This window comes from Syngnathoides biaculeatus, chromosome 6 (assembly GCF_019802595.1).
Source record: "Syngnathoides biaculeatus isolate LvHL_M chromosome 6, ASM1980259v1, whole genome shotgun sequence".
Classification (NCBI taxonomy): Eukaryota; Metazoa; Chordata; class Actinopteri; order Syngnathiformes; family Syngnathidae; genus Syngnathoides; species Syngnathoides biaculeatus.
The window spans coordinates 7,650,093-7,676,064 of NC_084645.1; the positions used below are offsets into that span (position 1 = coordinate 7,650,093).

General features: G+C 41.5%; 1 protein-coding gene across 1 annotated transcript in view; it reads left to right on the forward strand.

The window, feature by feature from the left end:
* Window positions 1-25,972, forward strand: part of zfpm1 (zinc finger protein, FOG family member 1) — a 152,454-nt gene that overhangs the window by 53,729 nt on the left and 72,753 nt on the right. The gene's annotated exons all lie outside the window — the stretch shown is intronic.

Below are 25,972 nucleotides of genomic sequence, written 5' to 3' on the forward strand. Positions count from 1 at the left end.
CTCTTGCTCCAGCACCCACAAAGAAGCAACAGCCACACAGCATCATATGCGTCGCCAGGAACAAAATGACGCACTCCAATTCTTCCACCAGTCTAAGGAGACCCGTCAGAGGTCCCAGAAATCGTTGTTGGCTCAATTTAAGTGACCCCAGCAAGGGTTTGTGGCCCTGATGGGTCTGGTCAACTGTAAGTTACATTGATAAAAACAGTTTTCATTTTATGTTTTATATGTTCACTTTTGGACAGTATTCAACACCTTACTTACTGGGTGAACTTTTGCCAAATTTGCATCTCTGTTGCATTTTTTTAAATATTACAAATGTTATACTTCTTCATGTGTCATTGCACTCAATAATACAAGTAACTAAAACACTTAGTGCTTGAACACAAGTAATGACAGCAGTGCTTCGATACCTATTTAGAGTATTAGCATTTTACGGCATGACCTTTGTGTCCTCTTCATATTTTCCTGTGCATCTATTGGAATTCATCCTGAAAATGTTTCAATAAACAGAGGAGTATAGCTTAAAAGACATTACAAATTTTAAGATAAAAAAATGCAGAAACACTTTTCAAACAATTTCCATGTAAATTAATGGCATAAGTTCCATGTTACATACACTATTCTTTAGTCAGTAATCCAGTGGGTTTTTTTTCAGTGTGGTACTATTCTCAACGTATGTAATGTTACAGAAACAGGTTTAAACCTCTGGAAGCTTGTCACAAATGGAGAATAGTCATTGGAATGTCAATGTTCAGAGTAGGATTCCCGTGTTGCTGGCTGCTCATACTTGAGTCAATAATGTGGACAGAGACCACAGACTTGTAATAATAAACTATAATTAGTGGACAATTTCTGTATCGAATGGTAACTTTATTCATGGGTTTTATGACAATAATACACCATTACCTTATGGCCCCTGACTGGTTTACAAATAATCACACATCTTAATATCTTTGGCTTGTACACTCTAAAGTGGACATTGAAGTGCTTATACTACTGAAGTGGTTAATTAGCTGTTCCAGGATAAACTTCACATGATAGTGTATTACCATAGATATTCTATTCCAAATGTAGTGTTACATTTATTATCAGAAAGTATTGCGTAGGCTCCAGCACTCCCGTGACCCTTGTGAGGACAAGTTGGTAAGAAAATGGATGGATGGAAGTATTGCTTCTATTTATTAGTCCACCTCCCAAATAATGGTTTATCTCAGTATCCAAGTTCTTGTCATTGACTCCACTGCACAGCCCCAAACATGCTGCATACATGGATAACCTTAGAGTATTTCATCACACTGTCTGAAAATTCTCACCATCCTCATCATGGCCAAGTAATTTTGTAAGGGAGAGTGAGAGATGAACAATGGATGTTATAGTAGTTTCCTACTCATTCTTAAGGGAGCTGGAAGGTAATCCTGAGAATCACATGCAGTCTGTTTTTGCACATTTGGGAAAAATTAACCTTGAAGTTGTATCATTTTACCGTGCGTTGGCCTTGTTTGCGTATGTCTGGAGTTAACACGGTAGTAGTGGCGCTGGTAGTGGTGTGTGCGTGTGTGTGTGTGTGCGTGCGCATGTGTGCGTGCGTGTGTGTGTGTGTGTGTGTGTGTGTGTGTGTGTGAGAGGTTGATAGAATAGGATTCAATAAGACTCAACCCCTCCTTCTCCCATGGATCTTAGTATGGTGGGAAAGTTCAAATCTGCTGCTATTTTCCATCTTTTATCAGCACAGCTTATCAACTGGCTTTCTCGTCTGCATGCCTGGCTTCAATAGTCCAGGGTCTTAGCTCTGACTGCATGGTAACTGCTCTTTATCACTCTTATTCAAAACTCCACCCTGCTTTGCTTTTTGGATTTTCAAACAGCACCTGTTCTTAACCTCTGTTCTCCTCAACATTTATCATCACTGCTACATGGTAAATACAAATATATTGATGTTATTATTAAATTAATCTGGCACTTTAGGTACAACTGCACAGTCCAATGAGATTCAACCTCAATCATTGTTTGTATCGTATTGTTTAGATTGCATCATCGCTTGTTTTTGGTTACGTGGCTGGCAAGATTACTAAGAGCTAAAAGTTGTCATGTTGGGAAGGGATGGAAGTGTCGATGAAATACAGTGAAGAAAATAAGTATTTGAACACCTTGCTATATTGCAAGTTCTCCCACTTAGAAATCATGGAGGGGTCTAAAATTTTCATCGTAGGTGCATGTCCACATTGAGAGAGATAATCTAAAAAGTAAAAATCCAGAAATCACAGTATGTGATTTTTTTTTTTAACGATGTATTTGTGTGATACAGCTGCAAATAAGTATTTGAACACCTGAGAAAACCAATGTTAATATTTGGTACAGTCGCCTTTGTTTCCAATTACAAAGGTCAAATGTTTCCTGTAGTTGTTCACCAGGTTTGCACACACTACAGGAGGGATTTCGACCCACTCCTCCTCACAGATCTTCTCTAGATCAGACAGGTTCCTGGGATGTTGCGGACAAAGATGGAGTTTCAGCTCCCTCCAAAGATTTTCTATTGGGTTTAGGTATGGAGACAATAGTGACAATACGATCACGCTCACATGAGTTTAGGACTCTCAATCGTCACAGTAGATTATACTGCTGATTATACATGACAAAGAGGCCATGCATTTGTTTGAACATTCAGATTATTGTCAATCCTGTGATAGCTGTGGCACACCTACTACAAAACGACGCTTGTATATCAAAAGTGTTAACAAATAGTTATCACTACCTACATATGCTCAGATTTTATTACAATTTCACCAACATTTACAGCTCATTTTGTGTTTTATATAGTGTGCATTGAAGAGAGGAGTCCTAAACAGTTGTATGAGCATCTGAAGTGCTTTCAGAAACACTAAAAGAGAATACCAGACGAAAGACTTGATCCAATATTTCAGAAAATGTCACTACAGTTGAATATGGCACACCTCAGTGATATTTTAGCACAGAAAGTAGAATACTTAAAGTATTTACATCCAGAATTCCAATCAACACCAAAACGTTTCAAGTGTTTACCTTATTTTCAGCTCCAAAGTGAAGCTTGAAGCCAATTCCTTTACTATATTGTTGTTATGTCATATTATATTTTATATGATATTATCCATCCATCCATGTTCTTTTCTGCTTATCCTCACGAGGGTTGCGGGGAGTGCTGGACCCTATCCCAGCTGTCAACGGGCAGGAGGCAGGGCACACCCTGAACTGGTTGCCAGCCAATCGCAGGGCACATAGAGACAAACAGCCACACTCACACTTAGGGGCAATTTCGAGTGTCCAATTAATGTTGCATGTTTGACCGATGTGGGAGGAAACCGGAGTGCCCGGAGAAAACCCACGCAGGCATGGGGAGAACATGCAAACTCCACACAGGCGGGGCCGGGCTCGAACCCAGGTCCTCAGAACTGTGAGGCCAAAGCTTTACCAGCTGATCCACCGTACCGCCAAATGATATTATATTACCCATAATTACAAATTGTAACAAACTCAACGAGCTACATCATATAAAAACGATGAAAGAAGAGATAATCTCAGGATCAGAGAGGTGATTTTGTAGGAGCCACATGAGTCAGATTAAATCTCTGTCAGAGGTGATGAAATATGACATACACCATCTCAACATATGTCAGTATCCTTGGGACATGTCTAAAATTGGCAGCACTCAGAAAATGTAGACAGAATTTATTGATGTCTTTAATAGCAGTTTTAGAGCTGTAGGTTAACCTTTTTGTCAATTATTTGAAGGTGCCAAACATTATTGCAATCACGCCTTTCGTTCTTACTGGCAGTGTTTTTGAGATATGATGGATTGGTTTTCCTGTACAGTGTGACCTCCACTGCAAAGTTAAATCCTTGTAAAGATTTATGAAGACAAATACAACAAAAGAGTATGAATTCAAACCCTTAAACATTTCCTCTCATTAAAACACAAAAAGTTCTTTGTGTATTACCCTATTCATCTGCTGGTAGTGATCAGGGAAGCAGCAATGACAAAGGAATTAATAATTTGCTTCTATTTGTTTACAGTAAAATAGATGCATCTGGAAGCCTATAATGCAATAACAGCTTATGAAATTATATTATTATAGCCATAACATAATAAATCCTGAACCTACAATATAATAACATTTGGCCAAAAAGGTAATAACTTATGTACCACATTAAAAAACTGATCTCATAAAATAATATTAAATGAGATTATAGGTCTATATATATTATATATTATTATATATATTATCTATATTATAGGTTTAATACAGAGGAGCAAATGTTATGGAGGTCAATGATGGTGTTATGGTACACACGCCTGACTTTGGTGGAGGCAGCGTGGGATCAATTCCTGCTCAGTGATGATGCCCATGTACTCTGCTACTGAGTGGCAACCAGTTCATATATAGTCCGCCTTCGGTCGAATAATAGCTGGGATAGGCTCTGGCAATCCTGTAACCCTTGTGAAATGGACAAATGTTATGGTTATGGGCTCTTAGTAGCATGTGCGGGGTTATTACTTTATGAGGGTTAATAATCCCCTGTAGCATGACAAACCATCCCAACATAAAACATTATAGGCTTATAAAGTAATAACTGGGCAATAACGTAAAAAAAGTCCTGAACCTATAACATCCACAACATTTGGAGATATCTTGCAAAGATAAGGCCTGCCACACACTTTGCGATGCTGTTGAACCTGATTGGTCCAGATCATTGCAGAAAAATTTGTTTCCGGTTCACCCTGTCACATCAAGTGATTGGCTATTTGCATACCTTGAACAGCAAGTCTGTACAGGGAGTTCTCGTGTTAAGACGGTCTCGACCTAAAACGTTTCGACTTCACGACGCCCGAGTCTTGTCCGCCATAATGGCCGGAGCACCATAATGTTTCTGCTTAGTTCATGCATATTGCTCATCTGTGTTTGTGTGCTGGGAGTATATTTGGCTTTTCCACCCACGTTTTTACATATTATGGCCCAAAAGAAGAAAGCTGTTTTTTTTTTTTTTTTTTTTAGCAATGCTGGTCCAGCCGAAAGAAAACCAATGACCATGGAAATGAAGCTTAATATCATAAAAAAAATTGTAATCGGAGAAAGGATTAACACTGAAGGACAAAGTTGGAGATACAGTGAAGAAAATAAGTATTTGAACATCCTGCTATATTGCAAATTCTCCCACTTAGAAATCATGGAGGGGTCTGATATTTTCATTGTAGGTGCATGTCCACTGTGGGAGAGATTATCTAGAAAGAAAAAAACACAAATCACAATGTATGATTTTTTTAAACAATTTATTAGTGCAATACAGCTGCGAATAAGTATTTGAACACCTGTTTATCAGCTAGAATTCTGACCCTCAAAGACCTCTTAGTCCACCTTTAAAAGTCCACCTCCACTCCATGTATTATCCTGAATCAGATGTACCTGTGTGAGGTCATTAGCTGCATAAAGACACCTGTCCACCCCATACAATCAGTAAGACTCAAACTTGTAATGTGGCCAAGACCAAAGAGATGTCCAAAGACACCAGAGACAAAATTGTACAACTCCACATGGCTGGAAAGGGCTACGGAGATTACTCCCATTTTACTTATTAATTTACTCCCAAATGCCCTTTTTGCTGCAACTCTGCCACTTTTTTTTCTGGGGATTAGTCTAGTACTCTTAATCTTTCTGAAAAGTGAATTTGTGTATTGAAGTTTAAAAGGAATAAGTCTTTGTGTTGACAAATGGGGAAAAACAAACAGGACGATCATTTTCATCAGTTCGGATTTTTTTCAACAGCACCGTGCAATTTATCTCCCAGATCTGTTTAAGTGTTGAATACCAGACTAGTGGAGCTCTGCTCTAACATGGGTAGACTGCAATGAAGCTTGAAACCGCATAGTGTTCAAACATGAAACAGACCATCAGGGAGATTTATTCCTGTGGGTTCAGGGGCAGTGAATAGTTCTTGTGAGAGGCATTGGACAATCAGATATTGTAGACCAGTGGTGAAGAAATTGCTGATCTTCTTCTCCAGGCCAAGCTTTTCTCTCAGTAGGGAATGAAGGATATACTCCGCTACTGGACCGTTCATCACGTCCGGTACTGAGGCAATGCACTGAGGGTATCTGGGATGCTATAGGACTGGTACTGCTATTATCTTCCTACATTTCCCCCTCTTACTTCCAGTAGCAAGTATGTCTTTAGAGGAGGAGGCAAAACTAATTGTACCTCTGCATGGTGTCAAGTCTCACTCATTCTGTTTCAATTTCAACCTATCCACTGGCCAGCTCTATCACTTCCCATCTCCCCCTTACCGTCTCTCTCCAAAGGTTCAGCCAGTGTCCCTCTATGCTGTCTCACCAAGACCTTTATCAGGGAGACAGCTCTGCTCATTAAGGAGTTAATTTTCTCCCTCCTATCTCTGATTGCTCCAGTCAACCTAAAGCATTGTGAATTCTTTAAATGTTCTTGTTATCAAAAGAGGGAGAAGCAGAAAAAAGATGAGAACGGGGTGTATTTAATCATTTAAGTAGTCTTCCTGGGGAACTAGCTTTATTCCTCCCCACCCCCTCTTCCTAGCAATGCAAAGAAATCTCTGAAAGTTGGCCCATCTCAATAATTCAGTTTTTAAAGTGTGTGGATGGAGGGAAGGGAAAAGAGGGTGGTGATGTGGAGTGGTAAGGAAAGGCAGTGGCAGTGGTGATGGCAGGAGAGGTAGTGGGGGAGAGAGACACAGAGAGGGAGGGAACGACTTGATGAAATTCCGCTATCAGCTCCGAACCAATATGCAAAATATCTCGCTGGAAATCAAATAGCTATTATGTTTTCATTTCCACGTCGGCGTATTTGCTTAATGAAGAGGAGACAGATCAGACCGGCAGAGAGTCTGCAGGAGCCGATAACCGCCAACGGCTCCCAGCAATCCGCACAGAGTGACGCTCCCAGTCACTATGCTTTTTTTGCTGAAAAATAACAGAAGGAAGAGATGGAGGTGAAGGAAAGAGAGAGAGAGGGAGAGAACAGGAAGGTGATGCTATAAGAGATGGGGAGAGAGTAGAAGAGATATTAAAAAGGGGCACAAAGAGGAATAACGTAAACGAGGAGATGAGAGAGATAGAGAGAAATGAGGAAGACGGCAGGTCAGAAAGGAGAATGAAGGATAGAGACTGTGAGAATGTTCCTCATTTCGACACGTACGCGTATGCAGTTGCGGTAAAGAGGCCTTAAATTCCTTTAAACTCAAGGTATTTAGGATTGCCACTTGTGTTGGTATTTGGCTCTCATAAAAAAAGCCGCATGCAGAAAATCTTAGTTTCTTAGCTCTACAATAATGCAACTGTCTTTTATAATTTCAGCACAATATGACCTCATAAAAATTGTGATGTGATCAACCTGTGGATTGTAATTTATTATCTTGAGAGGATCTCAACATCACTGTCATCATGGATCCTACCAGCTTAATAGTTTGAGGTGCATTATGATCAAGTCAGAGGAGAGGCATGGCGGACTCATTAAGTTGTACGGATTTGTGGAGTATCATCCCAAAGTAATCAATAGGCGGTCATCAGTTACCGTGTAAAGGTGGTTGAGAAAAAGATAACTGAAATGAAATACACTGTTACCTCAACTTACAACTGCACTAAGAGATTTGAACCAAAGCTTTGATACTTTTTTTTGTTTTTTTGCCTTGACTAGCGATCAATGTGCAATTGAAGAAATTAATATGGAACCCCTTGGTGGAACCTCATTTCACAAACAATTTCGTTTAAAAACTCATTTCTCAAATGTACAGTACATTTGTGGGGTTCACAAACTATGCTTCCTGACATCCATGCAGTATGCTGACATATACTTTCTTTCTCACACATAAACATCTTTCGCTGTGCATGTTGTGTATTCCATGTACACAGTATTTATTTTGGTATAAATTACCCCTCAGTATGGCTCCTGAGAAACTGAAATGTGCAAGTGATTGCGCTAGTCAGAAATCCCGGAAAGTGTGCATGTCGTCCACTGACCCCCGCTAGTAAGGTAAGTCCTCTCAAGTCCTCACGCTGAGAGAGAGAGAGAGAGAGAGAGAGAGAGAGAGAGAGAGAGAGAGAGAGAGAGAGAGAGAGAGAGAGAGAGAGAGAGAGAGAGAGAGAGAGAGAGAGAGAGAGAGACTTGCATATTGTGGGTGTGACTGGCCTTACAGTAATTACACTTCATATAGCCATTTGTTTTATTGTAGTAATCCATTGCCATGTTGCAGCTCACTGATTGCGGCTTAATGCATCACAGTTTTTCTTAAAGGTCAGTGTAGTCCAGTTACTCACCTGCATATCTTCCTTGGCTAAATGAAGGGGTGCACATCAGTATTGTGTTGAAAATGGTAAAAGCACACCATATTCGATTGCAGCAGAATGCACTGCCATAGAGCCTAGCATTTTTTTTCTTTTTTGGAGGAGCACACCAGTAGACTGAGCTTGAGCAGTGGCACAATGGTCTTCTGACCAGAATCCCCAAAAACAGCATTGAACAGCCGACGCTCATTTAGAATGCCGGAGCTCGGGTTCTGACCAGAACAAAGAGGTCAGAGCATATCGCTCCAATTCTAAAATCTTTACACTGGCTTTCAGTCTGCTTTGAAATAGATTAAGTTTTTGTCCATAAATAACTCAATGGTTTAGGTTCTGAATACATGAAAGTAAATATTCTAATGGAATATAAACCCAGTAGAGTTCTGTGATTGACATATTCAGGTCAAATACTGGAGCAAACCAAACCAAACACGATGAAGCAGCATTTAGCTACTATGCTGCTCACAAAATTGCCAACTGACGTCAGGTCAACTCCAAGTGTGAATGTTTTTAAATCCACTTTAAAAACATTTTTTCTCATGCTTTTTAGAGTTTTTCCATTTTTAAATAGTATTCCGTGCACTGTATGCTATTTTCAACTCGGTGGCTCATCTCCGCCGTGGAAGTGGATCGGACAAGGAGGCGGTTTGGCCGCGGCGTTGTCGTTGCTCGCGGGCGACGTTGTTCACCGCCACGCGGAGGTGGATCGGGCGGGGAGGTGGTTTGGCCGTGATCTGCATATCATCTAAACATGGCTCAAAACAATACGGTAATATTGCCCGGTCACTTCACTCGGTTGTGAGATGTTCTCTTCTTCAAAAAGAGCTTCCGTGTCACAAGGGGCGTGTTCGTCTCCCATAATAGGGGCCACAGTGTGTTTTCAATGGCAAATGTCCAGGGTGACGTCACGGGCAGGAGATGCAGCCAATATGGCGACGACTTGGATGTCGAATGACACTGCCGCAACTGCGCTTGGATGACACGCTCTCCGCTCATATTTATATTTTTGTATAGGCATTGAAGTGAATAATGTTATATGTATATTTCATTACAATATCTATTTTAAAATGTTTAAAGGGATAACACTTGGGCTTTAAATAGATCATACGTCGATGGTTTGGACATCTCCAGAAGAGAGAGAGTGAATATATTGGTTGAAGGGTGATGAGGATGGAGCTACTAGGCAAAAGAGGGAGAGGAAGACCAAAGAAAAGGTTGATGGATGTTGTGAGGGAGGACATGAGGACAGTGGGTGTTAGAGAGGAGGATGCACGAGATAGGCTTAGATGGAAAAAGATGACACGCTGTGGTGACCCCTAACGGGACAACCCGAAAGAAAAAGAAGAAAAAAGAATTATTATTAAATGAATGAAACCTGAGTAATGTGAATCCATAAATTTGGTAACAAATCAAATTGCTTGAGGAGAAAATTACTGGAAAGCCACCGTTTAAATCATGGCTCCCCAACCACTGGGTACAAGCCCCCAGGCCATATACTATTGGGATGCCCAGGTATTTATAAATTTTTTTATTCATTTACACACCCTGAGTTAAGTATGCACCTTTACTCAATGTATTGCGTTACTGAATGTCCTGTTGATCTTATTTACATGATGTGTTGATGACACCTTGGTAAAACTGAGAGCAGAGTGCTGATGAGAATGCACAATAACTCTTCCAGTTGGAGGTGGCTAAAAAGGGAATCGTTCCATTCTACTTGTTCTCCACCAGGCAATCTTGAGTCAGTATGAAGTCACTGCTCCACTTAAACATAACACCTTCACCGAGGACATGTCATTGTCAGGGGTCAGTTCTTGGACCCCTTCTGTTCAACCTGTATTTGCTATCCTTGGGTTAAATTCTTCAGAACTTTAATTTTGACTATCATAGCCATGATAGCGATGACACACAGTTGTATCTATCGGTGTCTGTAGATGATTATAGTTCAACTGAGGTGTTTCATCACTACCTAAAAATTTAAACTTCAATTAAACTTTGCCTACGTTCCAGGAGAGGCAGGGAACATTGAGTCTGAGTGGACGATGATCTGCGCCTCCATTGCTGAGGCGACCGACTGGAGCTGCGGCCGTAAGGTAGTTTGTGCCTGTCGTGGCAGTAACCCCGAACACATTTTTGGACACCAACAATGAGGGATGCTGTCAAGCTGAAGAAGGAATCATATTGGACATTTTTAGCCTGTGGGACTCCCGAGGCAGCGGATAGGTACCGGGTGGCAAAGCGTAATGTACCTTCAATAGTCACAGAGGCAAAAACCCTGGCGTGGGAAGAGTTCGGGGAGGCCATGGAGAACTACTTCAAGAGGGCTTCAAGGAAATTTTGGTCCATCGTCCGGCATCTCAGGAGGGGAAAGCAGTGCACTGTCAACACTGTGTATAGTGGGGATGGGACACTGCTGACCTCAACTCGGGATCTTGTGAGTCTTTGGGGAGAATACTTCAAAGAGCTCCTCAATTCCACCAACACGCCTTCCCATGAGGAAGCTAAGTCTGGGTTTGCTGAGGCGGGCTCTTCTATCTCTGGGGTTGAGGTCACCGAGCTGGTTAAAAAGGTCCTTGGTGGTAGGGCCCCGGGGGTGGATGATATACGTCCAGGGTTGACTCTGGAGGTTGTGGTTGACACGTACTCTTATGGGGGGGTTCTTCCGGAGAATGGGGTACCGAACTCCCTAATACAGGCTGTTTGGTCCCTGTACGACTGCTGTCAGAGTTTGCTCCGTATTGCTGGCAATAAGTCGGACTTGTTTCCTGTAAGAGTTGTACTCCGCCAAAGCTGCCCTTTGTCACCGATTTAGTTAATAACTTTTATGGACAGAATCTTTAGGCGCAGCCGAGGTGTAGAGGGTGTCCAGTTTGGTGGCCTCAGTATCGCATCTCTGCTCTTTGCAGATGATGTGGTTCTGTTGGCCTCATCAAGCCGTGATCTCCAACGCTCACTGGAGTGGTTCACAGCAGAGTGTGAAGCGGCTGGGATGACAATCAGCAGCTCCAAATCTGAGACAATGGTCCTCAGTCGGAAAAGGGTGATGTGCCCTCTCCAGGTCAGGGATAAGATTCTACCCCAAGTGGAGGAGTTCAAGTATCTTGGGCTCTTTTTCACAAGTGAGGGAAGAGTGGAGCGGGAGATTGACAGACAGATCGGTGCAGCGTCTGCAGTGATGCTGACTTTATATCGGTAGTAAAGAGAGAGCTAGGTCGAAAGGCAAAGCTCTCAATTTACCAGTCGATCTACATTCCTACCTTCACCTATGGGCACGAGCTGTGGGTCGTGACCAAAAGAACAAGATCCCGGATACAAGCGGCCGAAATGAGTTTCCTCCGCAGAGTGGACGGGCTCTCCCTTAAAGATAGGGTGAGAAGCTCGGTCATCCGGGAGGGGCTAAGTGTCGAGCTGCTGCTCCTCTGCATTTTGAGGAGCCAGGTGAGGTGGTTAGGGCATCTGATCCGGATGCCTCCCAGACGCCTCCCTGGTGAAGTGTTCTGGGTACGTCCACCACAGCAAAACTGAGATTTGTTTTTGCCAAGAAAGAAATGATAATTGCTGATAGTAAGTACCTGGAATCCCTCTCTTGAAGAAAAAAAAAAAAAAAACCCACATACCAAGTCTGGAACCTTGCTGTACTAAGTGTCGTTGTTTGCACATGCACGGTGAACTAAAGGTCAGAAAAATACGGCTGTCTTTTTTTTTTTTCGGCACACCGTAGCGATCGACTCAAACTGTCTGGCAATCCACTGGTCGATTGTGATTGACGCATTGAGCACCCATGATGTAAAGCGTAGAGTTACCTTGTGTATGAAATACCTATACAGATAAATTAAGTTTGCTTTTGTTTTTGCTGGCAACATTGCCAAGACTGTCAGTGTGAGGAATGGTGCCAAAATCCCCTGTGATCACCATGTACATATGGACTGTAGTTCATGTCACTCAAGCAGTCTTTAATAGGCCTGTGTCTGTGTAGTGTGTGTGGATGATGACCTCAAATGGACAAAATACCTCCAACTCTCTAAAGTATCACTCATTGCAATGGAATTGGATCAATGAAGCGTATAAATGTGTATAATGTGATATTTGGCTTCACAGATTTCATTTAACGTGAAGATTTTCTGAAACATAACACCGTCAATAAATGAGGGTTTACTGTTTTTATATTTTAAAATACAGTGCTATTCCCCAGATACAAAAAAATATTGATGCTCTTTGCAGGTGCTGGAAGGGATTAATGGCATTTCTGTTCATTTCAATAGTTGAAGTTTTTTTGAGGTAAGAGGGGTTTGAGTTACAAGCATGGTCACAGAAGAAACGCATTAGTCAAGACACCACTGTAATAAGAATTTCAATCAGTATTTAAAGGCTCGGCATGTTGGACCACTGGTTAGAATGTCTACCTCACAGCTCTGAGGACCGGGGTTCAAATCCCGCCTGTGTGGAGTTTGCATGTTCTCCTTGTGCCTGCATGAGTTTTCTCCGGGCACTCTGGTTTCCTCTCACATCCCAAAAAACAGGCATTAATTAAAGAGTCTAAATTACCTGAATCTGTGTTTTGTCTGTGTGTATGGTTGTTGTTTTTTTTTCTATGTGCCCTGCAATTGGCTGGCAACCAGTTCAGGGTGTACCCCCGCTTCTGCCCGAAGATAGCTGCCATAAGCTCTAGCACTCCCGTGACCCTTGTGAGGTTAAGTGAGCCAGAAAATGGATGGGTGGATACTTCAAGGGTGTCTCTGATGATTTGGTTGGGACTGCATTGCCTGAGGGAGCTGTTACAAGTGAAAGTTGATTGAATGATTTATCAGGTCTTTCTCTTTACACTAATCAATAAATTGTTGCTCTCCAGTCCATAGTTCACTTTCACGTTTGCCATGCTTCCATGCTCTCCATGCAGTACTTTCCGAATGTTTTTCTTTGGAACTCTATGATTGTCTGATACAAGTACACCCCCACTCTCCTTTTTTTGTCTTTGGACATTGGGTTATTAGCGAAAGAGCGGCGAGCCTTGTGTTTAATGTGTTTTATGTGTGTTGTCTCAGTGTTTAATCACTGAGCTGCCTGCTGCAGGTTTGGTTTTATGTGGATGGAGAGTTAATAAAGCAGTATCTTGGGTGCCTTCATCAGCTTCATCACTTTGTTCTGCCTCTCCTCGCGGCTCTTTAAGACAGACAGTGACAGTCTCTGTGCAGCAGCTCAAGTATTCTCCTCTTCAGCAAAATAGTTCATGGTTTCATCTTGAGGCTGCTGTTTGTATCAGCAAGGATTTCAGTTCATAATCACTCTTTATGTCTAGTTTCAATTTTAACCTTGACATTCCATCACACTGTAAGGAAAAGTCAATCTGAGATATTGATGGGCGAGGCAATTCTTTGGCGTGTCCTGAGGAATTTGAATCGGTTCTTTAGAAAGATTTGTTCAAAAGATTTGTTTCACTGAATCATTCAGTTCTTTTTCTCAATATCATTCAAGTGCTTCCTCATCAGAATCTGATTAGAATCATCTTGCTGAGTATTTATGAAAACACACAAGGAATTTGTCCCCGGTGTGGCGACCCCTAACAGGACAAGCCGAGAAAAAATGCATACATAAAATAAGCTCTCCAGTACAACAACGGACAGTCAAATTGACTGAGAATACTTTTGAGATATAAATACATTGAAGAAAACTGAGCAATTAAAAGATTGCCAGTATTCTAGTAATGCTAGTACAATTTACCATGTATTTATTTTTTGACAATTGTCAAAAGGATGCAAAGTCCTGAGCAATTAGAGCAATTTGAAATGACTAATTGAACATTTTTCCACTGCAATGATCCTTGTTCAAAGGGCACAGACATTTCAAGAAATCTATGTAGTTTAAAGTAGTGCAATAATATGGGACCAAGTCGATTGTGAAAATCTTGAAGATGCTAGGCATATAAATGGCCAGTATTGGTCAATAATAAATATGCAAATAGTGCAGCGTGGAAAGACTGCTCCAATGAGTTAATGAGTCATGTATAATTGCCTCAACATAAATGTAACAACAAACATGAGACAAAAAATTGGTAACGTTGCAATGGAATATGATTTATAGTTAAGTAATTAATTCCTGCAACCATTGTGAGGATAAGCGGCTAAGAAAATGGATGGATGGCTAATTAAGTAATTATCATGATTACTTTATAATTAGCTTTTTAAGAAGTTAATGGCAAGAGAGAAGAAGATGTTGGAATGTCTCCTTGTTTTAGTTTGCAATGTTTGGTTCTTTTCAGCAAATTTCATTGTCCATTGCAGTCAGTATTTTAAATGCAGCCCGGGCACAAACCAGTGCAATCTGTAGGCCAGTCCCAAGCCCGGATAAATGCAGAGTGTTGCGTCAGAAAGGGCATCCGGGGTTAAAACTGTGCCAAACAATTATGAGCGTTCATCTAAAGAATCCCATACCGGATCGGTTGTGGCCCGGGTTAACAACGCCCGCCACCGGCACTGCTGACATGCAGGGCATCGATGGAAATTCAGGTACTGTAATTTGAAGACAAAGAAGAGGAGGAAACTGGAGTTGGCGTCAGAAGAAAAAGAGGAATGCACAGAGCCTAAAACTGAGTGAAGGACTTTGGCCCTCTACAGGTTGGCCAGACAGAGGGATAGAGATGGGAAGGATGTGCAGCAGGTAAGGGTGATTAAGGATAGAGATGGAAATGTATTGACTGGTGCCGGTAGTGTGCTAAATAGATGGAAAGAATACTTTGAGAAGTTGATGAATGAAGAAAATTAGAGAGAAGGAAGAGTTGAAGAGGCAAGTGTGAAGGACCAAGAAGTGGCAATGATTAGTAAGGGGGAAGTTATAAAGGCACTACAAAGGATGAAAAATTGATAGGCAGTTGGCCCTGATGACATACCGGTCGAGGTATGGAAGCAATTTGGAGAGATGGCTGTGGAGTTTTTGACCAACTTATTCAACAGAATACTAGCGGGCGAAAAGATGGCTGAAGAATGGAGGAAAAGTGTACTAGTTCTGATTTTTAAGAACAAAGGCGATGTTCAGAGCTGCGGGGATTTTAGAGGAATAAAGTTGATCAGCCACACAATGGAGTTCTGGGAAAGAGTAGTGGAGGGTAGACTCAGGACAGAAGTAAGTATCTGCGAGCAACAGTATGGTTTAATGCCTAGAAAGAGTACCACAGATGCATTATTTGTCTTGAGGTTGCTAGTGGAAAAGTACAGGGAAGGTCAGAAGGAGCTACATTGTGTCTTTGTGGATCTAGAGAGAGCCTATGACAGAGTACCAAGAGAGGAACTGTGGTACTGCATGCATAAGTCTGGTGTGGCAGAGAAGTATGTTAGAATAGTACAGGACATGTATGATGGCAGCAGAACAATGGTGAGGTGTGCCTTAGGTGTGACAGAAGAATTTAAGGTGGAGGTGGGACTGCATCCGGGATCAGCTCTGAGCCCCTCCCTGTTTGCAGTGGTAATGGATAGGCTGACAGATGAGGTTAGACTGGAATCCCCTTGGACCATGATGTTTGCAGATGATATTGTGATATGCAGTGAAAGCAGGGAGCAGGCAGAGGAACAACTAGAAAGATGGAGACATGCAATGGAAAGGAGAGGAATGAAGATTAGCCAAAGTAAACCAGAATATATGTGCGTGAGTGAGAAAGGTGGAGGGGTAAGAGTGAGGCTACAGGGAGTAGTGATAGCGAGGGTGGAGGACTTCAAATATTTCTAGTTAACAATCCAGAGCAATGGTGAGTGTGGTAAGGAATTGAAGAAAGAGGTCCAAACAGGTTGGAACAGCTGGCGGAAGGTGTCTGGTGTGTTATGTGACAGAAGAGTCTCTGCTCGGATGCAGGGCAAAGTTTACAAAACAGTGGTGAGGCCGGCCATGATGTACGGATTAGAGACGGTGGCACTGAAGAAACAACAGGAAGCAGAACTGGAGGTAGCAGAAATGAAAATGTTGAGGTTCTCGCTCGAAGTGAGCAGGTTGGATAGGATTAGAAATGCCCTCATTAGAGGGACAGCCAAAATTGGATGTTTTGGAGACAAGATTCGAGAGAGCAGACTTCGATGGTTTGGACTTGTTCAGAGGCGAGAGAGTGACTATATTGATAGAAGGGTATTGAGGATGGAGCTGCCAGGCAAAAGAGCGAGAGGAAGACCAAAGAGAAGGTTGATGGATGTGGTGAGGGAAAACATGAGGGCAGTTGGGGTTAGAGAGGAAGATGCAGGAGATACGCTAAGATGGAAAAAGATGACACGCTGTGGCGACCCCTAACGGGACAAGCCAAAAGGAAAAGAATAATAATAAGAAGATTGCAGTCAGAATTTGTCCTGTTTTGTGCTTTCACCAAACCAGACTGTGATGGAAGAATACAGGACTGATTTGATGACTGCAGTGTAGAACTTTTTCAACAATCCCTGTGGCAGGTTGTGCTTCCCCAGAAGCTGCAGGAATTACATCCTCTGGGGGGCCTTTTTCAGGATGGAGTTGATGTTGATCTCCTAGTTTAGGTTTTTAGAGACTATTTCCCAAGAACTTGAAGGTCTCGATGGTTGACACGGGGGAGATGGACACCGTGAGGAGCAGCTATGGGGAAGAATGCCTCCTGAAGTCCAAAATGATTTCTACAGTCTTGAGCGTCTTTAACTCCAGGATGGGTTGTCTGCCCCACACCACTAGGTATTCCACAATTGTCTGCTCTATTTACGTACATAAATCTGGTCCACATTGCCAATTTTTTTGGGGATAAATCTCGAAGTGTCATTTGTTCTCCCATGTTCTGCCTCAACATTATTTATTTATTTATTTAGATTTCACAACACATCAATGACTTGTGATTTAAACGAGGACAAACCAATAATAACTAATGCTTTTGCCACATCAGCAAGTATTCAGCCATCTCCGTCACTTACATACAGGTAGGTTTTACTGATTTGTAATGACATACAGACATACACTGTGATATATTGCGATTCTTAAATTATATTAGTTATAATGTGTTGCAGGTCATCAGATTGTAGACAATTATGATGATGTATCATTTCAAGTGTGGTTGGACTCTGCAAAGGCTCCCCTTTGTCACAGATTCTGTTCATAACAGAATTTCTAGGTGCAGCTAAGGTGCAGAAGGAGTCCGGTTTGTTGGCCTCAGTATTGCATCTCTGCTTGCTTTCCTCAGAACCGTGAGGCCAACGCTTTACAGCTGAGTCACCGTATTGCCTTTGGGAAGATATGGTAAACGTAAAAAAAAAAACAAAAAACAAAAGAAAAGAAAAAACCTTGGAGACCAAAATCCGCGAATATGTGTGCGGGGCTGTGAATGGTGAACTGCGAAAGGGCAAGGGCACACTATATACATAATGAAATGGTGACTTACAGAAACACTAGCATTTAGTCGAGTGTTCTGGATAAAATTTATCTTTGGCATCTTTATCTAAGGTAGCCTCTTCTTTTGTTAGAGCTCCTTTAATCCTGTCAGGTATTATTGAAAATACTTTGTTCATTATCTTAACTGGAAATAAAACCTTTTGCTATCATGTGGAAAAGTGTTTTTTTTTTGTTTGTTTTGTTACTGTTGTTTGTTTTTGTCTCTTCTGTTCAAAACACACCATTATACATGAAAAGAAGCTTTTATAAACAGAAACCACCGTTATGTTAAAAATGCTTATTATTATTTAACCAACCCAAACCATTGTGTCAGTGAGGTATTTTTGGGTTTTGGTGTCAACATTGTACTTTATTTTCCTGTGATCATTAAGTTTGGGAGTTAGACAGCTGAAGGCTTTTTTTTATGAGTCATGAATTGTGCTTCATTACTTCCCAACTCAAAAAGTTCAGTGCTCTTTAATAAGCGTTAGCCCAATTAATAATACATACTGTATTTGCCTTGTATTTTTTTCTCTTTTTATCCATCTCTTATAGCTCAGTCCACTTTTCGTAATGAATATATCATGAAATAACAATGAATACAGCTTCAACACTTGAACTGTCGAATGAAGTGGAAAATGCACCACTTAATCTTACAGCCCCCCGACTATCCTTTCTGCCAACTCTCCAAGACAAGAAAGAGAAGATATTTCTCCTTGGATAAAAGAAGAAAGCTGAAAGTTTTTCTGTACCATTCAATGTCCGAAAGCAGTGATGCAGTGATTGATTCATTAAACCCGGCCTGTAATGAGGAAAGAAATCATGATTCAAACTTACATTTGAAACACAAAATATAATTGGAATTTTTTTTACAGAGAAGTCCCTTTGTACAATTATGATTAAAGCAAAATTAATTGTATGAAAATGTCCTCAAAGATACTGAAAAATACAGTTGATAAAGGAAGGCTTGGACGGTATGGGCCTAATTCTAAAAATAGTGTATGGGATCGATCTTTTTTTTCCCCTCTCTCTTGACTATCTTTTTCGCTTATGAAGTTCCAAATCTAGCTATGTTAATTTTATCTGAAATTACAGTGAACCATGCAGGCGTGGAAGTTGAAATTAGCCTAAAGATGTTTCATTTACAAAGACAGAAACACTTTGCCAGGCAGCGATTGTTTCCAAGCATTATCTCTGCCTGCTTTTAATTGCTTTGCAAGTGAAATTAACAGAATTAGAAAAATTGCCTCTCCCTTTTTCTACAAGCTTCTTTATTCACGGGCATTGTTTTGTGCTTTGTATAGATTATACTCCTTTGTTTCAGCATTGTAAATATATACGCCCGAAGTCACGGCTTTAGCTCTGAAACAATCCCTCCCTCGGTTTGACGCAACCAAATTAAAATTAATTTACAAACTGTCTGGGTTGAAGCAGAGGGGTGGGGCAAACTAGAAGCAAGGCTTTCTCTCTAAATGACATTTAAAACCTTGCTTCATTACCTCTTTCTAGAATTTCATCTTTTATGCTCTCCCTTGAAGGAGAGCACATATTACCGGTATTTACCATTTTTCTCTCACTCTAGCTCCCAAATCCTAATTAAAAAAACGGTCACCTAGTCTAAATCTAATTTTTTCACCATCTCTCACGAAATGAAAACACTGACTACTATTTTATCGCAACAAACGAGCAAATGAAGAATAACAACTTGAAATACAACAAACAAGAGTCATTTCTGAGGTCCCAATGTACTATTTTAAGAAGGCTGATACGTTAATCTTAAAGAGGGAGCATTAATAATGAAGACATTTTTTTCCCCTTTTCATGGATGTAATCTTCAAACAGGCTAAAATAGATCAAAAGTACTCCATAATTACTATGGTCAGCAGGGATTGTGAAATTGTAATGGATATAGATCAGCCCTTCACTAATCACTCTTTTAGCTTCAATTTTAGGTATACTGCAATTTGGCTTTAGGTCCCCTTTGGCTTCTGCCATTAATCGTCTGGATTAGATCTTTAAGTGGGTCCCTGTCTTGAAAGATTTTTTTTAACATTTGTTCAATTTGCATGTATTTTTCAGTTTCATGCTTTTACAGTTTGTCGTACTGCTTAATTTTCTGTTTTGATAATAGCCAGGCATGTTACCTAAATGTGTAGACATCAAAAGGGGGTTGAGCTCCTTGCCTCTTTTTCTTCTTTCCTTTCCTTGGTCCTTGCTTTTTACTGAATTATTTTATCTCTTTTACATATACATCCCTGCTTTAGAAAAAACGTTCCTATTAGATAAATATAAATTAAAAAAAAAACCTCCAAAAACATGGTTGAGAGGTGACATTTGATGCGCTCTTTATGACACCTCCCCGTCCTCTCCTTCTAACATTCCCATCTTTCCTTCTCCCGCTGCGCCAGTGTAGCGGAGAGGCAGCCACAAGTAGACACCTGCCCCCTCAGTCCCCACTTCACAAATGACAACATCAAACATAGTTAAGGTGTGTCTTGCTAACTTGCTTGGTTATGGTAAGGCTCTTCATCTGATTCCTGGGCATACAGGATTATATACTGGGACATCACAGGTGTATACAGTTAAGTGCATCTCATTATGTCATGTCTAAAACACCACAATGTGGATCCTGGCTGAAGTAATAAAACTGCACTAATTTACAAATTCTCTAGGTAGCCAAGCAAAGCAAAGGAAATTTATTTGTATAGCGCATTTCATACACAAGGTAACGCAATGTGCTTTCCATGATTAAAGGCATTTGACAACAAAGAGATAAATCATTTAAAACAGGATAAAAACAATAAAAATGCCAATCCCAATGTTAAAAAAGACAATTAAAACCGCATACAGTGCATGTAATATGATCAAAAAGTGTATATATTCTAAAAAGCATGAGAAAAAAGAAGTTTTCAACCTGAATTTAAAAACATTCCCACTTGGGGCTGACCTCACCTCTTTTGGCAACTTATTCCATTTGTGTGCAGCATAATGGCTAAATGCTGCTTCACCATGTTTGCTTTGGACCCTGCACTCCACTATTTGACCTGAGTCAATTGATCGCAGAGCTCTACTAGATTTGTATTCTGTAAGCATTTCTTTCATGTATTCGGGACCTAAATCATTTAGTGATTTATAGAGCAGTAGCAGAACTTTAAAATCTATTCTAAAGTTGACTGGAAGCCAGTGCAAGGACTTTCGGATTGGAATTATATGCTTTGTTTTGGTCAGAACGCGAGCTGCCACATTCTGAATGAGCTGCAAGTGTTTAATACTCTTTTTGGGGAGTCCAGTCAGAAGACCACTACAGTAGTCAAGTCTACTTGAGATAAAAGCATGGATGAGCTTTTCCTGGTCTGGTTGACACATACAAGACAAGATAAGGTAATTGAAGACCCCAAATTGCCCACAGATATGAATGTGAGTGTGAAAGGTTGTTTGTTAATTTACATCCATCCATTTTATTTGCCGCTTATCCTCACAAGGGTCGCAGGGAGTGCTGGAGCCTATCCCAGCTTTCAATGGGCAGGGGGCAGGGTACACCCTGAACTGGTTGCCAGCCAATTGCAGGGCACATCGAGACAAACCTAACCGCACTCACAATCACATCTAGGGGCAATTTAGAGTGTCTAATTAATGTTCCATGTTTTTGGGATGTGAGAGAAAACCGGAGTGTCAAGAGAAAACCCATGCAGGCACGGGGAGAACATGCAAACTCCACACAGGCAGATTGAACCCGGTTAAACTGTGAGGCCAATGCTCTACCATCAAAGCCACCATGCCACTGTTAACATACAGTGCCGTGAAAAAGTATTTCTCACCTCCTGATTTCTGTTTCTTTTGCATATCTATCACACACACTTCTTCTTTTCCTTTCGGCTTGTCCCGTTAGGGGTCGCCACAGCGTGTCATCTTTTGCCATCTTAGCCTATCTCCTGCATCTTCCTCTCTAACCCCAACTGCCCCCATGTCTTCCCTCAACACTTCCATAAACCTTCTCTTTGGTCTTCCTCTCGCCCTTTTGCATGGCAGCTCCATCCTCAGCACCCTACCACCAATATACTCACTCTCTCGCCTCTGAACATGTCCAAACCATCGAAGTCTGCTCTCTCGAACCTTGTCAGCAAAACATCCAACTTTGGCTGTCTCTCTAATGAGCTCATTTCTAATCCTATCCAACCTGCTCAATCCGAGCGAGAACCTCAACATCTTCATTTCTGCTACCTCCAGATCTGCTTCCTGTTGTTTTTTTAGTGCCACCGTTTCTAATCCGTACATCATGGTCGGCCTCACCACTGTTTTGTAAACTTTGCCCTTCATCCTAGCAGAGACTCTTCTGTCACATAACACACCAGACACCTTTCGCCAGCTGTTCCAACCTGCTTGGACCAGTTTCTTTACTTCCTTACCACACTCACCATTGCTCTGGATTGTTGACCCGAAATATCTGAAGTCGTCCACCCTCGCTATCTCTTCTCCCTGTAGCCTCACTCTACCCCTCCACTTTTCTCATTCACGCACATATATTCTGTTTTACTTCGGCTAATCTTCATTCCTCTCCTTTCCAGTGCATGTCTCCATCTTTCTAATTGTTCCTCTGCATGCTCCCTGCTTTCACTGCATATCGCAATATCATCTGCAAACATTATGGTCCAAGGGGATTCCAGTCTGACTTCATCTGTTAGCCTATCCATTACAGTGATTACTGTATACTACATACTTTTTGTGATAGTGACACGAGCTACCATGTGGCCACGTGGTATTCACTTAAAAAAAATAAAGAATATATCATGTTTATGGCGGACACCATTTTGATTTACTGCGCAGTGAAGCATGGATCATGGATGCATGTAGCCCTCCAGGGAGACAATGATCTCTGTAGAAGTAGATGTTGAAGAAGATGGCTGTGCCTTTTATACTTGGGCTGATCTTCATTCCTCTCCTTTCCAGTGCATGTCTCCATCTTTCTAATTGTTCCTCTGCATGCTCCCTGCTTTCACTGCATATCACAATATCATCTGCGAACATCATGGTCCAAGGGGATTCCAGTCTAACCTCATCTGTCAGCCTATCCATTACCACTGCAAACAGGAAGGGGCTCAGAGCTGATCCCGGATGCACTCCCACCTCCACCTTAAATTCCTCTGTCACACCTAAGGCACACCTCACCATTGTTCTGCTGCCATCATACATGTCCTGTACTATTTTAACATACTTCTCTGCCACACCAGACTTACACATGCAGTACCACAGTTCCTCTCTTGGTACTCTGTCATAGGCTCTCTCTAGATCCACAAAGACACTATGTAGCTCCTTCTGACCTTCTCTGTACTTTTCCACTAGCAACCTCAAGACAAATAATGCATCTGTGGTACTCTTTCTAGGCATTAAACCATACTGTTGCTCGCAGATACTTACTTCTGTCCTGAGTCTACCCTCCACTTCTCTTTCCCAGAACTCCATTGTGTGGCTGATCAACTTTATTCCTCTAAAATTCCCGCAGCTCTGAACATCGCCTTTGTTCTTAAAAATCGGAACTAGTACCTCCATTCTTCAGCCATCTTTTCGCCTGCTAGTATTCTGTTAAATAAGTTGGTAAAAAACTTCACAGCCATCTCTCCAAATTGCTTCCATACCTCAACCGGTATGTCATCAGGGCCAACTGCCCATCAATTTTTCATCCTTTGTAGTGCCTTTATAACTTCCCCCTTACTAATCATTGCCACTTCTTGGTCCTTCACACTTGCCTCTTCAACTCTTCCTTCTCTCTCATTTTCTTCATTCATCAACTTCTCAAAGTATTCTTTCCATCTATTTAGCACACTACTGGCACCAGTCAATACATTTCCATCTCTATCCTTAATCACCCTTACCTGCTGCACATCCTTCTCATCTCTATCCCTCTGTCTGGCCAACCTGTAGAGATCCTTTTCTCCTTCTTTCGTGTCCAACCCGGTGTACATGTCTTCATATGCCTCTTGTTTAGCCTTTGCCACCTCTCCCTTTGCCCTACGTTGCATCTCGATGTACTCATTTCGCCTCTCCTCAGTCCTCTCAGTATCCCACTTCTTCTTCGCTAATCTCTTTCCTTGTATGACTCCCTGTATTTTGGGGTTCCACCACCAAGTCTCCTTCTCCCCTTTCCTACCAAAAGACACACCAAGTACTCTCCTACCTGTCTCTCTCTCATACTTACCCATCACTTCTTCATCGCCCCTGTTTCCTTTACCGATATGTCCATTACAATCTGCACCAATAACAACTCTCTCGCTGTCTGGGATGCTCAGAACTACTTCATCTAGTTCCTTCCAGAATTTTTCTTTCAACTCTAGGTCACATCCTCCCTGTGGGGCATAGCCGCTAACCACATTATACATAACAGCCTCAATTTCAAATTTTAGTCTCATCACTTGATCTGATACTCTTTTCACCTCCAAGACATTCTTAGCCAGCTCTTCCTTTAAAATAACCCCTACTCCATTTCTCTTCCCATCTACTCCGTGGTAGAATAATTTAAACCCTGCTCCTAAAGTTCTCGCCTTACTACCTTTCCACCTCCTCTCTCGGTGGCACAGAATATCAACCTTTCTCCTAATCATCATGTCAATCAACTCTTGGGCTTTTCCTGTCATAGTCTCAACATTCAAAGTCCCTACACTCAGTTGTAGGCTCTGTGCATTCCTCTTTTTCTTCTGACGATGGACCCGGTTTCCTCCTCTTCTTTGTCTTCGACCCACAGTAGCTGAATTTCCACCGACGCCCTGCAGGTTAACAGTGCCGGTGGCGGGCGTTGTTAACCCGGGCCACGACCGATCCGGTATGGGATTCTTCAGATGAACGCTCATATTTGTTTGGCACAGTTTTTACGCCGGATGCCCTTCCTGATGCAACACTCTGCACTTATCCGGGCTTGGGACCGGCCTACAGATTGCACTGGTTTTTGCCTCCATAGGGCTGCATTATATCTGTCACACACACACAGGTTTGAAATCATCAAACCAATTTTAAAATCACTCTGAGACTACCCAAGGAAATACAAAACACAGTTTTCAAATGACAATTCATTTTATTATGGCACAAATCCAAACCTTTCTGGTCCTCTGTAAAAAAGTAATTTCCCCTGGAACCTAATAACGGGTTCTGCCATCCTTGGCAGCAATAATTGAAATCAAGAGTTTGCCATAGTTGGTGATACGTCTTTCACATCACTCTGGAGGAATTTTGTCCCACTCTTTTTGCAGATTTGGTTCAACTCCGCGATATTGTTGCTATTATATTTTAATAGAAACTCCCATTTAAGGTCCTACCACAGCATTTCAATTGGATTTAGATCCAGACTTTGACTTGGCCACTCCAAAACCTTTTTTTTCCTTTTTTTTCTTTTTTTTTAGCCATTCAGTGGTGCTGGTGTTTTTTTGGAATGATGTCTTGCTGCATGATCCAAGAGTGGTTGAATTTGATGACACAAATGATGGTCAGACATTCTCCTCCAGGATTTTGTGGTACACAGCAGAATTCATTGTTCCATCAACTACAGCAAGTTGTCTTGGTCATGAGGCAGTAAGGCAACCCCGGACGATCACGCTGCCACTACAATGCTTCACAGTTGGCTTTATGTCCTTTTTATCAAATGCTTTGCCATTTTTACACCAGATGTAACGAGCCACACGCCTTCCAAAAAGTTCAGTTTTTAGTTCATGAGTCCACAGAATGTTTCTCCAAAACTCATGAAGATCTTCAAGATACCTTTTAGCAAATATGAGATGAGCCTTTGTTTTCTTTGCTGACAGCACGTTTTTTTGCCTGAGAACTCTCCCATGGATGCAATTTTTTGCCAGTGTCTTTCTTTTGCTAGAGTCATGAACACTGACCTTAACTAAGGCCAGCGAGGCCTCCAGGTCTTCAGATATTGTTTGAAGTTCTTTTGTGACCTCTTGGATGAGTCGTCGTCGCACTCATGCAGTAATTTTGGTTGGTCGTCCACTCCTGGGAAAGTTTGCCAGTGTTACCACTTTTCTCCACTTGTGGACAATGGCTCTGACAGCGGTTTGGTGGAGCCCCAAGACCTTGGAAATGGCTTTGTAACATTTTCCAGACTGACCTTTCCCAAATTTGTGGTTAGTCACAGTGACTTTGTGATTTAAAAAAAGGTTAATTAGTTTTTCACAGAGGGTCAGAAAGGTGTCAATTTTTTTTTTGTCCCTTAATAAATTGCCTTGTCATTTGAAAACTGCATTTTGTATTTCTTTAGTTTGTCTCTGAGAGATATTAAAATTG